The following is a 13,606-nucleotide window of genomic DNA, read 5'->3' on the forward strand; positions in this document are numbered from 1 at the left end:
GTTTCTCCACTAATTCCCTGGAATTTATTGCTTCTTTCCAGCATCCTTTCTTCTTACCTCTGAAATGACTGACATTATTAGAATTCATAAATGTCTATTTTATAATTCATGATAAAATAGACAAAAAAACCCGCAAACCCCAGATTTTAATAAAGCAGTCTCACAACCTTACTGTTATAGAATGGAAAAGTCTAAATTTCTGTGATATTGTTGGTTTTACCACTGAAGCTGATTGCATTTGTGCCATCTACATGGTGGTTGTTTAAGATGATCAGGTCACGTTCCCCACTAGGTCAGCAGATCAGGTAACTGGAAGCTTCAGAATGTGTTTGACCAGAACAATGAAGTCAGCATTTTAGCAACAAAACCAGACATTTTTTAATACTTTAAAGTATTATTATGATGAAACTTCCTTTATCAGTTAGGTCTTAACTTGATGTAAATTAGCAATGATTAACTGATATGACTTAGAGCACTTCGAGTTTAAATAAACAGATCTCGTCCCAACTAGAGGCTTATCTGATTGCCAGAATTAAGGAGGTAATCATAACAGGCATGATTTCTTTGGTGTTTTGTTGTTGCTTTTATCTTTTTGCTATAAGCACTTGGAAGAAAATAGATCTTCTAACCATATAACCTTTGCTTGTGCTGCATCTCAGAAGTACTGTATTTGAAAGACTGGCATGTTTTTCAGCCTACAAACTATCCTCACATCCCTTAGGTTAACCAGCTACAGTGTTTCTCTCGCGTACCATATTGTGTGTTTATCTCTAAATATTTGAAATGACATAATTTTATAGATAAATATCACATCTGAAACATACCTTGCAAAAGCTGATAGCAAACTGCTGATAGGAAGGTCAGCTGTCCCAGGCATTTTCATATGCCCTGTATTCCTGTAAAGGTCAGTTTCCTATTGGTTTGAAAATGTAAAGGTTGCTAGAGGGCACAGTATGTAAACCAAATGCTCATCAGACACAGAGCATTGTATTCTGACACTGAAGATGCCTATCTTTTTTCTCTTAGTACAAGCTTCATCAGTTATTTTAACACCCTGAAGTTGAAAATTAATAGTTCATGTTTGCCCTTATCAAATCCATCCTATGAAACGACACAGGATAATTAAGATGTACAAGAGGATTTTAGAAAAATTAAAGGAATTATGTCAAGGCTGGCAGGCTTAAAAATTAAGCATATCTGCTTGGCTCTTGTGAGCAATCGCATTTCCTTACCCCACCACTCTGCCTATTAGCAACACTCTTTGTGAGCCAGCCGGGCACAGAAACACTGTGAATCTTTTGTCAGTCTCTCTCCGTCTCTAAAATTTATAAAAGGTCACCAAAAATGCAAATCCTTACATTACTATTAAGTAAATTAGGATATTATTTAAATAACTGACGATATATAACTTAAAAATTAGTTTTTTTCATTTAAGTCTTGTGAATCAGGCCTCACGATATATAACTTAAAAATTAGTTTTTTCATTTAAGTCTTGTGAATCAGGCCTTTGTGACAGGTTGGGTGTACAGGCTGTGTCTCGTGAGGTTTTTCCATAGGCCGTCTCCAGGACACCTCAGCTTGACTTCTCCTGAACTTAATGGGAATTTAATCACGAAATTCCCATGAGAGTGAGTTTAGCTAGCTGTCCATGAACATTATTGTCGTGGTTTAACCCCAGCCAGCAACTAAGCCCCACACAGCCGCTCACTCACTCTCCCCTGGTGGGATGGGGGAGAGAATTGGAAGAGTCAAAACGAGAAAACTCGAGGGTTGAGATAAGACAGTTTAACAAGTAAAGCAAAAGCCACGCACGCAAGTAAAGCAAAACAAGGAATTCATTTACTACTTCCCACTGGCAGGCAGATGTTCAGCCATCTCCAGGAAAGCAGGGCTCCATCATGTGTAACGGTGACTTGGGAAGACAAACGCCATCACTCCAAACGTCCCCCCCTTCCTCCTTCTTCCCCCAGCTTTATATGCTGAGCATGACGTCATATGGTGTGGAATATCCCTTTGGTCAGTTGGGGTCAGCTGTCCGAGCCGTGTCCCCTCCCAACTTCTTGTGCACCCCCAGCCTACTCGCTGGTGGGGTGGGGTGAGAAGCAGAAAAGGCCTTGGCTCTGTGTCAGCACTGCTCAGCAGTAACGAAAACATCCCTGTGTTATCAACACTGTTTCCAGCACAAATCCAAAACACAGCCCCATACTAGCTACTATGAAGAAAATTAACTCTATCCCAGGCAAAACCAGCACAACTATAAATAATACTACTTTAGCTTCTGAAACTAAAAAGGGTATTTAACAGCGCTCCTGAAGCTGTAGTTAATGTTTTGTAACAAATATTTAGATAGCTTCAGCCTGTTCCCTGGCAGAATAGCATACACCAATAATGCCACATCCTGGCGGTGGAAAGTACTGTCTAGGCTGAATGAAAGCAACTGATCCTTCGTTGAACCATCCCAAAGCAAATGAACTCACTATTCCTGCACCCGAACCTGCAGAAAGGGGGTCACAGCAGTGTCAGCCAGATAGAGACCTATGTCTGCTGATCTTACTTCAAAACTACTGTCACAAGGTGGTTTGATCCCATTCTCCTGAGTAATAACTGAACTGTGACAGATTGCTGTTCCTGGTTTGGCCATCTCAGCTGGGCTTCCTGGTCAGGCTGTGCGGCTGCCCTCCTCCAGGACAGAAGTGGGTTTCTGCAGCCCTCTCCCCTAGGCCCAGCACATGCACTGAACGTCCCACAGGAGCCGCAGCCCTCAGGACGTGCAGAAGCAGCTCCATCATGCCTCTCTCAAGGCTGCACCTAACCCCTGAGGAGAAAACACTCAATAGATGTAGGGCAATAAATGGATTCGTATATGCATCTGACTCTGAAACAAAATATAGGTAGAAGAAAACTAGCTGTACGTAATACTACAGAAAGAGGCAAACTCCTCCCTGCATGTTAGGAGATCTGTTTCCTTCTAGAAAGAAACCTTCTGTTTTAAACAAAGCTGCAATGCTTTGTTTTAAACTACTGCAAACAAAGTCTGTGTTGATTTCACCGAGGTAACACCACATCTGTATTCAATCAGGTGTTCCCACATCTTAAACTTACCCCTCACCCTTTAGTGCCGATGTATAGAGCTTTATTTTTCATACTTTGACCCTTGTAATGGCCCATCTGTGGAAGGCGTACACAGTTTATCAGCATGATATAGCTCATTAAAGAAATACTGGAAGTGGCATGTATTATTAATACAGGAATTTATTAAACATAGAGTTTGAAAGTGACCACTGAGGTAACTTTCTAACATCTAGAGAAGAGTAAAAGAAACAAAGCAGTATATAAACATTTATTTTATTTTAAAATAAATTAACACTTTTTTTAGGATTCATAATAAACACTCTTTACTATTTCTACAGAGTAAATCTGCATTTAAGAAGTGCTGAACACATGTATCTGTTTGACACAGACTGCCAAATGTCATTCTCAACTGTATGAGATGCCTGTATCAACCGATTGTATTGATATATCAGGTGCTGGCAAAAGGAAGTCAACATTTAAAGCTGTTAAACTCAGAAAAATATATTTGAAAACAAAAAACCCTAAATTCATCATCAGACAATAGGCAAATAGCTAGATAATGGAAGAACACATCCCTTTGCATTCAGAGTCATTGATGACATCCAAATGGAGGATAGAAATTTGTGTCACTTTTAAGGCACAGAGCATTATTATGCTAACAGCCCATTAAATCACATCATCATCATTTATACTACTACAGCAATAAACATAAACATACCTTAAATATAAAAGCTGTTTTGTAGAATTTGTATTTGACAGGCTATAAGCTTTCTTTTTTGTAGCTCTTTCTTCATCGGTAGGTGAACTCTAGAGGTTTGGCTGAAAAAAGTTGTATTAACAATGTGATCTTATTTCTTAATAAACTGGCAGCACATATTATCCAGGCAAGGTACAAGGCCTTAGCATGAAATAGTAGGAATGTTTATACAGGGAACAACGGTGTGTGGCACCGGGTTAAAGGTGATTTACCAGTTGGAGCAAAGAGGATTCTCCCTTCCCAGCTACAATGCTCAGAGCATGGCAGCTCCATGTGCCGAGCCAAAGGGTCTTTCAGACCCCTGAGCTGGTGCCATCCTAAGCCAGAACATCTGCACGGCAGGGTTGCAGGAAATACAAGGGCCTGGGCACTTTACAGCCCTAGCAATGCCTTGGTGGGCTCAAGTTAAATTAGTCCTACTGAAAGGAGACACTTATTGCCTCTGGCTCAGTGGTGGACTGTGTGCTTACGCAGCTGATCTATTGGACTGTGCAGCTTCTAGCCTTTAAGTCAGGTGGGTCACCTAGGTCATTTGGGACCCTCTGCGTCATTTTCTTCTGCTGACTAAATGTCCTACAGGGAATAAACTCTCAGTACCCATATAGAAAATAGAAGGACAGTGGAACAAGGGGCACTTAGGGAGAAAGGGACTGAAGATCACTTAGCAGAGTCGCAACAGACCTCTGAGCCATGAAGAGAGTCAGGAGAGTTACCCACTAGTACACACTACCTTAATTACTAAACTAGTTACCATCAGAACATTTCCTGTTCCCTACAGGGATGTTAATCTCGTTTACTTTAGGTTGCCATACGGAGGCTTTTAGAGCACTCCCAGATCTTTGTGCTATTGAAACACAACTGCTCTGCCAGTGCAAAGCAGAAATTTTAGTAAATGAAAGGTAAGGATTTCTTATGCACCTTAAATGTGGCTCCCTTCTATGCAAATTTTAAGGTCCATCCAACAGCAGAGAAAAGCTAAAAGCATCTGCTGTCTGGCCAGCACCAATGAGGCCCGGATTTCTGGCCTTTACCAATTCCGGCTTTCACTGGTAAAAGGTGTTAATTCACATCTTCCCCCACTGCTGTGGGAACTTTGTAAGAGAAGGTTAAATAAACATTACTCAAAATAATTCAGACAGCATTAATCGAGCCTCAGCATGCAGACTATGTAGATGACCTCTCAGAGGGTCTTCTGTAACCTGCAATTATTTCAGGCTGCTGCCTTACAGATTCATCTTGGTGCTGCCGCAAGCTTTCACATCTTCCCATGCTTTTTTTTGTCACATCTTTTGTAATGGAAACAGAATCTATTGCATAACCTGGTGACAGAAAATTGATTCAGCTGAAACCTCAAAACCACAGAGAGATCTTGGAATATAGTGTTCAAAAGAATACCCTCCATAATGGCCAAATAGGTTCCTTTTGCTTTAGGTGAATTTTTAATGTAATGTATACATATACATTGTATATGTAGCCAATAGAGAGAGTGGGGTCACACACTGTTGCTGAAAACATCAGCTTTAAATCACAAATACCAAGGCATTTAAGTACTTCTGAAAAAGTTGCTCAATAATTTCTTTATCAGGAGGAATCAACCAATAATAGCCACCTCCCCGATTCAGAGAGATATAACAAGGCCTAACTTCACAGACTGCATCAGAGCAGATTTCACAGGATTAGTCTGGGCTGTTCTTCAGATGCAATGCTGATGTCCCTTTGGACAGATTATTTATCACAATATACTACAGCTGATTCATGGGTACTGAATACAAATAGCTACGCTGATGTTAAGGATGTTGCAAAGCTAATAATGATAGCTATGAATCCTAGTTTACCATCACTGCTCTGCAAGCATGTAATTCATTTCAGGAAGGTGAGAAAGCTATTAAAAAGTAGCCTAATGTGACTCATTCTGTCAGCCAGTATAAATAGCATAGGAGAATCAGAGTTTGTCAGCATCTCTCCTGGTTTTGGATGTCTCTGAATGGTAGTCCTCTTCCCCTCCAGGTTAGGTGGGTGTCTTGCTGCCTGTTCCTCAGTTACCTGTAAGACAAAACTTAGTTACCTATAAGAGAAATTACCTGTTATTTTGTTAGTGATAGAAAGTTTTGGTTCTTTCGGCTAGTATTTTACTATTTCATAGCAGAGGGACCACACTTGAAAGCTGTTTCACCACTAAAAAAAACCAAAAAAAACCCACACCTGACTCATCTGCTCAGGATTTAGTCACAGGAACAGTAAAGAGGACTAAATCCCTCAGATAATACTCAGAATGAATGATTTACCCAACTTCAGGAATAGGTGCAAGTTTTTACATACCATCTGGTCTGAAACTGCACTCTATTCAGATTACAATTAAAAGGCAGAAAAACTGCCTTTTTAAAGTGGGCGGAAGCGGATTAAGGCAAAGGCACTATAGATCTGCTGATGGTGTTTACAAAATCTGCAGATCATGCTCCACAGTCCCAAACTGTCTGAGCTTCCTTTCCTACCCTGTGTCATATGCTGTGACCCATACAGTACTTCTCACTGGGAAGCATCCCTCAAAATACTTGTCTCTTCTGGATTAGCCTGCACTTCTGGGCAAAGCAGAAACCCATGACTAGCCCAGCTCTGAACACAGTAACATTAAATCACAGTCTCAGTTTCCATAAAAGAAAACATTTCTAGCCTGCACGAAGGCAAAAAAAATAGTGAATATGTGAGTCCAGCGTAATAAATACCTATGTGAGTCTGCCTGAAACAATAATTTTCATCTGAACCCTGAAGAGCAGTATTGTCCAAAGGAGTGACAAGGCTATAAAGGGGGAATCCCTGTAGGACCCTCTTTTGCCTTAAGCCTGATGAAAGCTCAATGCTGCCACAGTCCTGTGCAGTCTGCTAAATTCTGAGTTCATAACTCCTACTAAGTTGCTCAAAATCTTGCAAATGGTCCACAGAAATAGTAAAAAATAGCACACACAGCCTTCCATAGTGTCCTACACTCCTTTGCTGGAAATCGGCCCCAGGCTGCCCTCCCCCATCCAGAGATCACAGAAAGATACATTTCTCTTCCTATTTTAAAAGGGCTTTGTCAGTTCTTAGAGAATGCAATAATAGTCAGACAGGAGGAGAAGAAATGATGGTAGATGATAACATTCCGTAATAAAATGTGTGAAATTAAATTTAAATTAATTTTAGTATATTCATTTTAGGTAAGAAATAATTATTTCCAGTGGTTAAAAAAACTCTTCCACATTTCTGACACAAAAGTTATTAAATATTTTCAGAAATAGTCAGTAGACTTTTAAAGCTATAATATAACAGGCCTTTACCTCAGGAAGTATATTCAGTTTGAAATAGAACCTGTAAATGGATTTTTCTTATCATCTGTGAAGAAGTGTAAACTTAATCTAGTTGCTGGTCCTTTATCTCAATTCCTTTTTAATTGACATTCTGCTTAAACTAATGAAAAACCACCCTCTCTAAAGTCACTGCCATTAGTACCTTATTCTGGCCTTGTCAGGAATGACTGACAGAGAGGTGAAGCTTAAACACTGATAGTTGGAAATCTTTCTGTTAATCCAAAGTCAGTAAAATCTTCAGACTCTTCAGACTGAACATATAACTATTATTCTTCGTAACTAACTTCAAGAGGATTTGAAATGGTATATAATGTGATTCACTAAGACCTTGGTACACTCTTAAAACTCCACTTAAAAAGCCTCACTGGGTTACAGATATTGTGATTTATCCCAGAAAATGCTTTCAAAGAAAGCTCTGGGAAAAAAAAAGAAAGCTCTATATTTGAAACATAATCTTTCCTACCTTCCTGTAATTCAAGCTGCCAATTCTCCTTGAATACAGCTGTTAGTCAGAGCCCAGATCCAGCAGATAAAACCACGACTGACAGGAAGTGAGGACTAGACAAGCAAGCCCAACCTACAATGTCTCTCTCAATTCCCTTGACCTATGGCAAATGTATGTTTGCTGGACAGAAATGCAACTTGGTGACACAGGGCATTATATCTTTCAGAAGCACGTTATTCAGTTTACACTGCCACATTATTACTCTATTAGACCACTGGGTTGGAAGCAAATTTTCCAGGCTGGGATAGAAGGTGATCCCTTCTAATGACAGCCCAGGGGTTTTGAGTTCTTGGACAAAATATGTCTTGTTTTCAAAATTTTGGGGCAAGAAGTACAAAAAACTTGGTTTAATTCTTTATATTAAGTTTTTAATTTGGGGAGAAAAAATACATTTTGTGTTGTAATACAGCCATTCTCTAACCAACTCTGTTCATCATTTAACTAAATAAGTTCAACATTGTTAATAAATTAAATACTAGCTGAGCAGAAGATTAGCATTTTTATTTTCTTGAAAGTCCTATGAGTGTTTACATGCATTTATGTTTTCTATATGAATATTTTGCTTTTCAAGTCATCCTGGGGTTTTTTTGCTGTAATCATTTGAGCTACAACTATCGATGTATTTCTTGGAAACCAGGGCTGTAATTCATTCTTGCATTGTTAATAAATTAAATACTAGCTGAGCAGAAGATTAGCATTTTTATTTTCTTGAAAGTCCTATGAGTGTTTACATGCATTTATGTTTTCTATATGAATATTTTGCTTTTCAAGTCATCCTGGGGTTTTTTTGCTGTAATCATTTGAGCTACAACTATCGATGTATTTCTTGGAAACCAGGGCTGTAATTCATTCTTGTCAGAAACAGATGGCTGAGAAAATGAAAGCAACAACAGCAGTGAAAGACAAGGCCACCTGGGTCCATCAAGCTGATGAGAAAAGCCTGTGAAGCTAATGCCAGTGGTATCTGGAGCCAACACAAGTAGGCTTGCAAAACAAGAGCTAGGAATCAGTCAATAATAAATGAAAAAAAATTAAAAAAACATATGAAGCTGTAGGGGAAGCAGTCCTGGGAATTTCAGGCATAGTCAGCACCATGAAACATCCCAACTTTGATTTGAGTTAAAAAGTGGAAAAAATGGACGGTCAAGCACTAAGCCATGGGGTTTGTCTGGGACCACATCTCTGAGTAAGGTCAACTCAATCTGATATTTTCACAGAAGAATAGAGTTAAACAGAAATTAAAACCCCTGTTAAGCTGCTTGGCCTACCTCCCCTGACAACGCAGGATGATTTCTCCGCTCCAGAGATCCTCTAAGTTTTTCATAAACCATCATAGAGCATTCCCTGGAAACAGTCAGATAGCCACATAAAGTTAAATTTCCTCCTCCTTTTGCTACTTCAAGCTCCTGAACTGAGTACCACTACTGCTGCCAGACCAGGTCCCTGTTTGTAGGTTATGCTGGAAGAAACTGAATAACCTAAAATTTGCAATGAATGCAGGTAAAAGCAAGACTTCCTTTCTTCCTGCTTGAGGTTCTATTGCCATCTCTCTGCACGTGCCCTTGGAGCTGGGAATGAAGCATAGCTGGGCGAGCAGCGCCGTTCAGTGATGGTCCAGGCTTTATTTCTCTCAGAGCTGCTGTGCAGCACCAGTAAGCACCAGTTAGCACCCTGTCAAGTTTCTCCCTTTTTAACTTCAACCTCGCCAGCTGCCTCTTTATTTTCTTTCTGGTTTATTGTGATTTAATGACTTCTCTAGATCTATAGGTACCTCCTGCCATACAGAAGTGAATGCTAGGTTGAACTGGGCAAAAGAAATCCATTAATAATGCAGCAAATTTTAAAATCACTCTGCCTTAACCATGGTTATGCCCCATGCACGCAGCTGACATACCACTGGAAACAAGTGCTACTTTCTATGAAGTTCTGCACCAAAAGCAGAACAGTAAAAGTTTCAGTGATTCATTCCTGAATAGGAATGAATCCAGGAATGGATTCATTCCAATAGTATCAGGTACTTTCACATCGTTTACACTTCTCCTTGATTACATCTATGGATGACCCCTGAAGTCAGATATCATGATGTACAAGATTTAATTCATGCATTTTCTCACTGGCCTTTCTGAGGAAGAAAAGCCACACATATAAAGAGCATAAATTGTTACACAAAATTAAGCCACCAAGCTGGCCTAAATGATTACACACAATGGGTGAAGTAAAGGTGTTTGGCTGGAAAAATCCTTTGGTGCTTTCACTTTTCACTTACCCATAAAATCACATGAATTCACAGGGAAATTGGTTGATCAGCACTTGTTACTGCTGTTATTTCTGCTTACAGATATAACATGTGGTGTGATGCTGAGGGGCATATATGCATAGCAACCTATGGAGACTTGAGTCCTTGTGCTGCACTTAGCAAAATTCACAAGCATGCCCATAGTTCACATGCAAACGATAGCTCTGTGAGACTTAAAGGTACAGTACTTTTGAAAGATGTGGAGGTGCAATCATAAACCACAATATTTATTACAGTGAAACAAAAGCCTTGTTCAAATAGAATTGCTAGTCATGGGTTGCAGTAGCAGTTATCTGCAACTGCAGCCACTTTGAGCTTTCGGGTTTTATTTAAAAAGCTTAATTGGAATTTTTATTACTCCAAATTAAGCTTTTTAATTAAAAAGAAAGTTGAAAGAGGCTGGAGGCAAGTATTGCTGAAACTCACATCTGCATAGACTCTGAGGGGAAAAAAAGGGAGTTTTGTAGAATTGCAACTGTCAGCCAGCTGCAGCTTTCAGTAACACTTACTGCTGATCCCACTTACCTTGCCCGTGGCACACTGCAAATGCAGATACACACGTCTAATTGGAAAAACAGGCTTTCAGCTTTAAATAGCACTATAACAATGTGAATCCTGCTTCATTCCTGCAAAGGACACATCACGTGAGTAAAAAATCCTACCTACTCCCCCATCTCCGCTTTATTTATTCCATTAGCAATTTGAGCCTGGTAGATATTTTCCTTTTCCGAGACGAGGGTAGATTCACCACGTAATGAATTTAATGACATTCCAGCAGACATAGGACTACCTGCACATTTCTCTCCAGACCTCTGCATGTACAGACAGGACCGATAGATAACATGTTCATAAAACAGGGACCCTTCTGACCCTTCCTTATAGAACCCAATCAATATTTTTTGCCCAAAATTTATTTCAACTTTTCCTTCAAACTCAGTTATTCCATGTAGCCTTTAACACTTTCTTTGGATTAAGGAAAAAGCACTGGTTTAAAGAAGGAGTTAGAACTATGTAGAGATCTGCAACGTTCAGCTGGCAAAGCAGAGACTGGGAAACCTTCGCATATCCAGACAACTGGAACCTTTTTTAGATAATTAATATCTTGGACCAAATCTCAAAAAATTCGTATCATTCATTCTTGCACATTAACTTCTCCACTCTTTGGCAGCAAAGATACTTCATATTTAGCCCTACTTGAGGTTTGTTCATAGAGTAAGATAATATTCTAACAAACTGGGATGTTGGATTAGCCCTTGAAATTTACTTTCTAGAGAATATCTGGTGAAAATACTTTCAAAATATACCCAGTGACAAAGAATTTATTTTTATTTTAATATATGTATTATCAAAGTGCAACACAGTTAGACAATGGGTTCTTAGCGAACTGATTTTGAAAGTGTAATTTTAGATATGTGTCCCAGATATAAATCCCAACAGAGCTGCTTTTTTACCCCACCTTTGCCTTAAGTAAAAATCTTACTGTGAATTGCTCTTAGAGAATAGATGTGCTTTGCAGAGGGCTTAGAGGACAAAGCTGTAGAAGGGAATGAAGATTAGTATTGTATGCATTTTTTTTTTACATAGTTAAAGAGTGAAAAGTGAAGGGATTATCCAACCTGCAAGCTGAAACTTTTTTCTCAAGAGAAAGAGGCATTTAATTCCATGGGAAATTAAGGATTCAAGAAAGGTTGATTTCCTCCTTGTTATTGTAGCTAAAGCTGTGTTTTGAGCAAAGACTAGAGGGTGAAGTGCGTGGGTAAACAAGTACCGTTTTTCTTAGAATGACTTAAAACAAAGATTTAGGGATGTTCACTTGCTTAGATACAGTCCAGACAGTGTTTTGATATTTTTAATAGAAATTATATATCATGATGGGTAACTCTTGAAACAGATAATAGAATCATCTAAGTACATAAATCTAAAAACTTTTATGTCTTCTGTGTTCTTTATCTTTCCATCTCTTCAATACTTAATTCTGAATATTTGCCTGTTTGTTTGTACATCAAGGTCATTACCAAACAGTTTACTAATTTAAAGGGAATATGCTTCACAGATATTAGTAGTCTGAAGACCAGAGATTAAAGCATAATGCTTCAGTTTTAAAAAATCTTAGGACCGATCTTATTTACATCAGAGTGCAATGATTAACCCCATACAACATGGTTAGACATCAAAAGCTTTGCACTGAAAATATATTGCATTTTTTTCTCCCTGTGACTTCTTAAGCCAAGATGTCTCAGGACTGACAACACAAAAGGTTTCTTCTAGCTGGTGAACAGCCGTGCTAGAAAGGGCACAACTGGCACCTCCCACGCTGTGAGTTGTGAATGATGGTGAATTTTGCAGGCTGCTCACCCCAAGGTCCCCCTGGAAGCCATGAGAGAAAGCAGCCACCGCTAAGCATTGTTCTCCTTTGCCCTCTTGCTCACACACATAGGTCCAAAGGCAAGAAAAGGGGGGAGCTTTGGCTCCACCTCTCAAGCATAAATTAGTATTGCTGATCTATAGGCTGAGCCCCATAGTCTACACTATCCCCAGTGTAGACCCTGCTACTGGTCTACACTGGGGATAGACATCTACGCTGTGTTTGATCCTGGAGCTGTACAACTGTAATACTGACCATAACTCAGGAGAGACAATGATATTGCAATTTACATTAAATGCTCTAATAGTAGCCATTCCAGACTATGTAAAGATGCCAGTCATTTTATAATGCTAATCTTTTAAAAAAGAGGCCAACACATAGCATTGTTTCTCCATCGTTCAGTGCTTCATTAACAAGATTTTCTTTAAAAAAAACACTGCTGGCAATATTGTGAATACATTTACTCTGATTCATCCGTGAGCCCTGGGATATTTTTTCATGTTTAGGGATATGATTTTATGTATTTGCTCATGAATATCTCTCTTAGATATAGGCTGGTAACATTTTTGTATGAATCATTAAATATATTTTAGCAGGGATTACAAAGCGTTTATTTGTTTCCATATAGAAATGAGGTTACATTGTTTGTTTTGCAAAATGTTACTATTACTTACTGAGAATCTGCTGTGGCCATATTGATAAGATGGGGGTAAAGGTTTCAAAGCCAATTTCATTTGTTTTAAATGGGTTGTGTCATCTGGTATATACCGGCAAATGTCTTTAGCAACTGAGAAACCAAGGCAAATAAATCAGGTACAAATCTAAATCACTGGTTTTATTGTAAGGAGAATTGCATTATTTTCTCTGAGAAACTTGGTAGAATTTCTTCTTTAAGAAGTTAGCCCTCCTGTGGGGTGTGACACCAGCTGCAGGAGCGATACCAGCATGGCTCCAGCGCCATTCAGGAGTGGCTGGAGGGATGCTTGCCTCTGCTCCAACCAAACGAGCTTGGCTCTGACCTAAATACATAACTTTGGATAACATTCAGGATGCATCCTCCATACAGTGAGGGGAGGAAAAAAGGAAAAAAAAACCTTATTTAAATGAGTCTACATTTTTCCTTTCTTCTTACCAGGTTGGCTATAAATGTCTGCCTTGCCTAATCTTTCAATCAGTCAATCTCAGTCAGGGAAGTCAGGGCACTTAAGAGCTGCTGTGGTTCCGAGTAATTACCCGAACAAAAGACCGTCTGGGATTGGACTAACTA

Source organism: Aptenodytes forsteri, unplaced genomic scaffold, assembly GCF_000699145.1.
Source record: "Aptenodytes forsteri isolate BGI_AS27 unplaced genomic scaffold, ASM69914v1 Scaffold206, whole genome shotgun sequence".
Lineage (NCBI taxonomy): Eukaryota > Metazoa > Chordata > Aves > Sphenisciformes > Spheniscidae > Aptenodytes > Aptenodytes forsteri.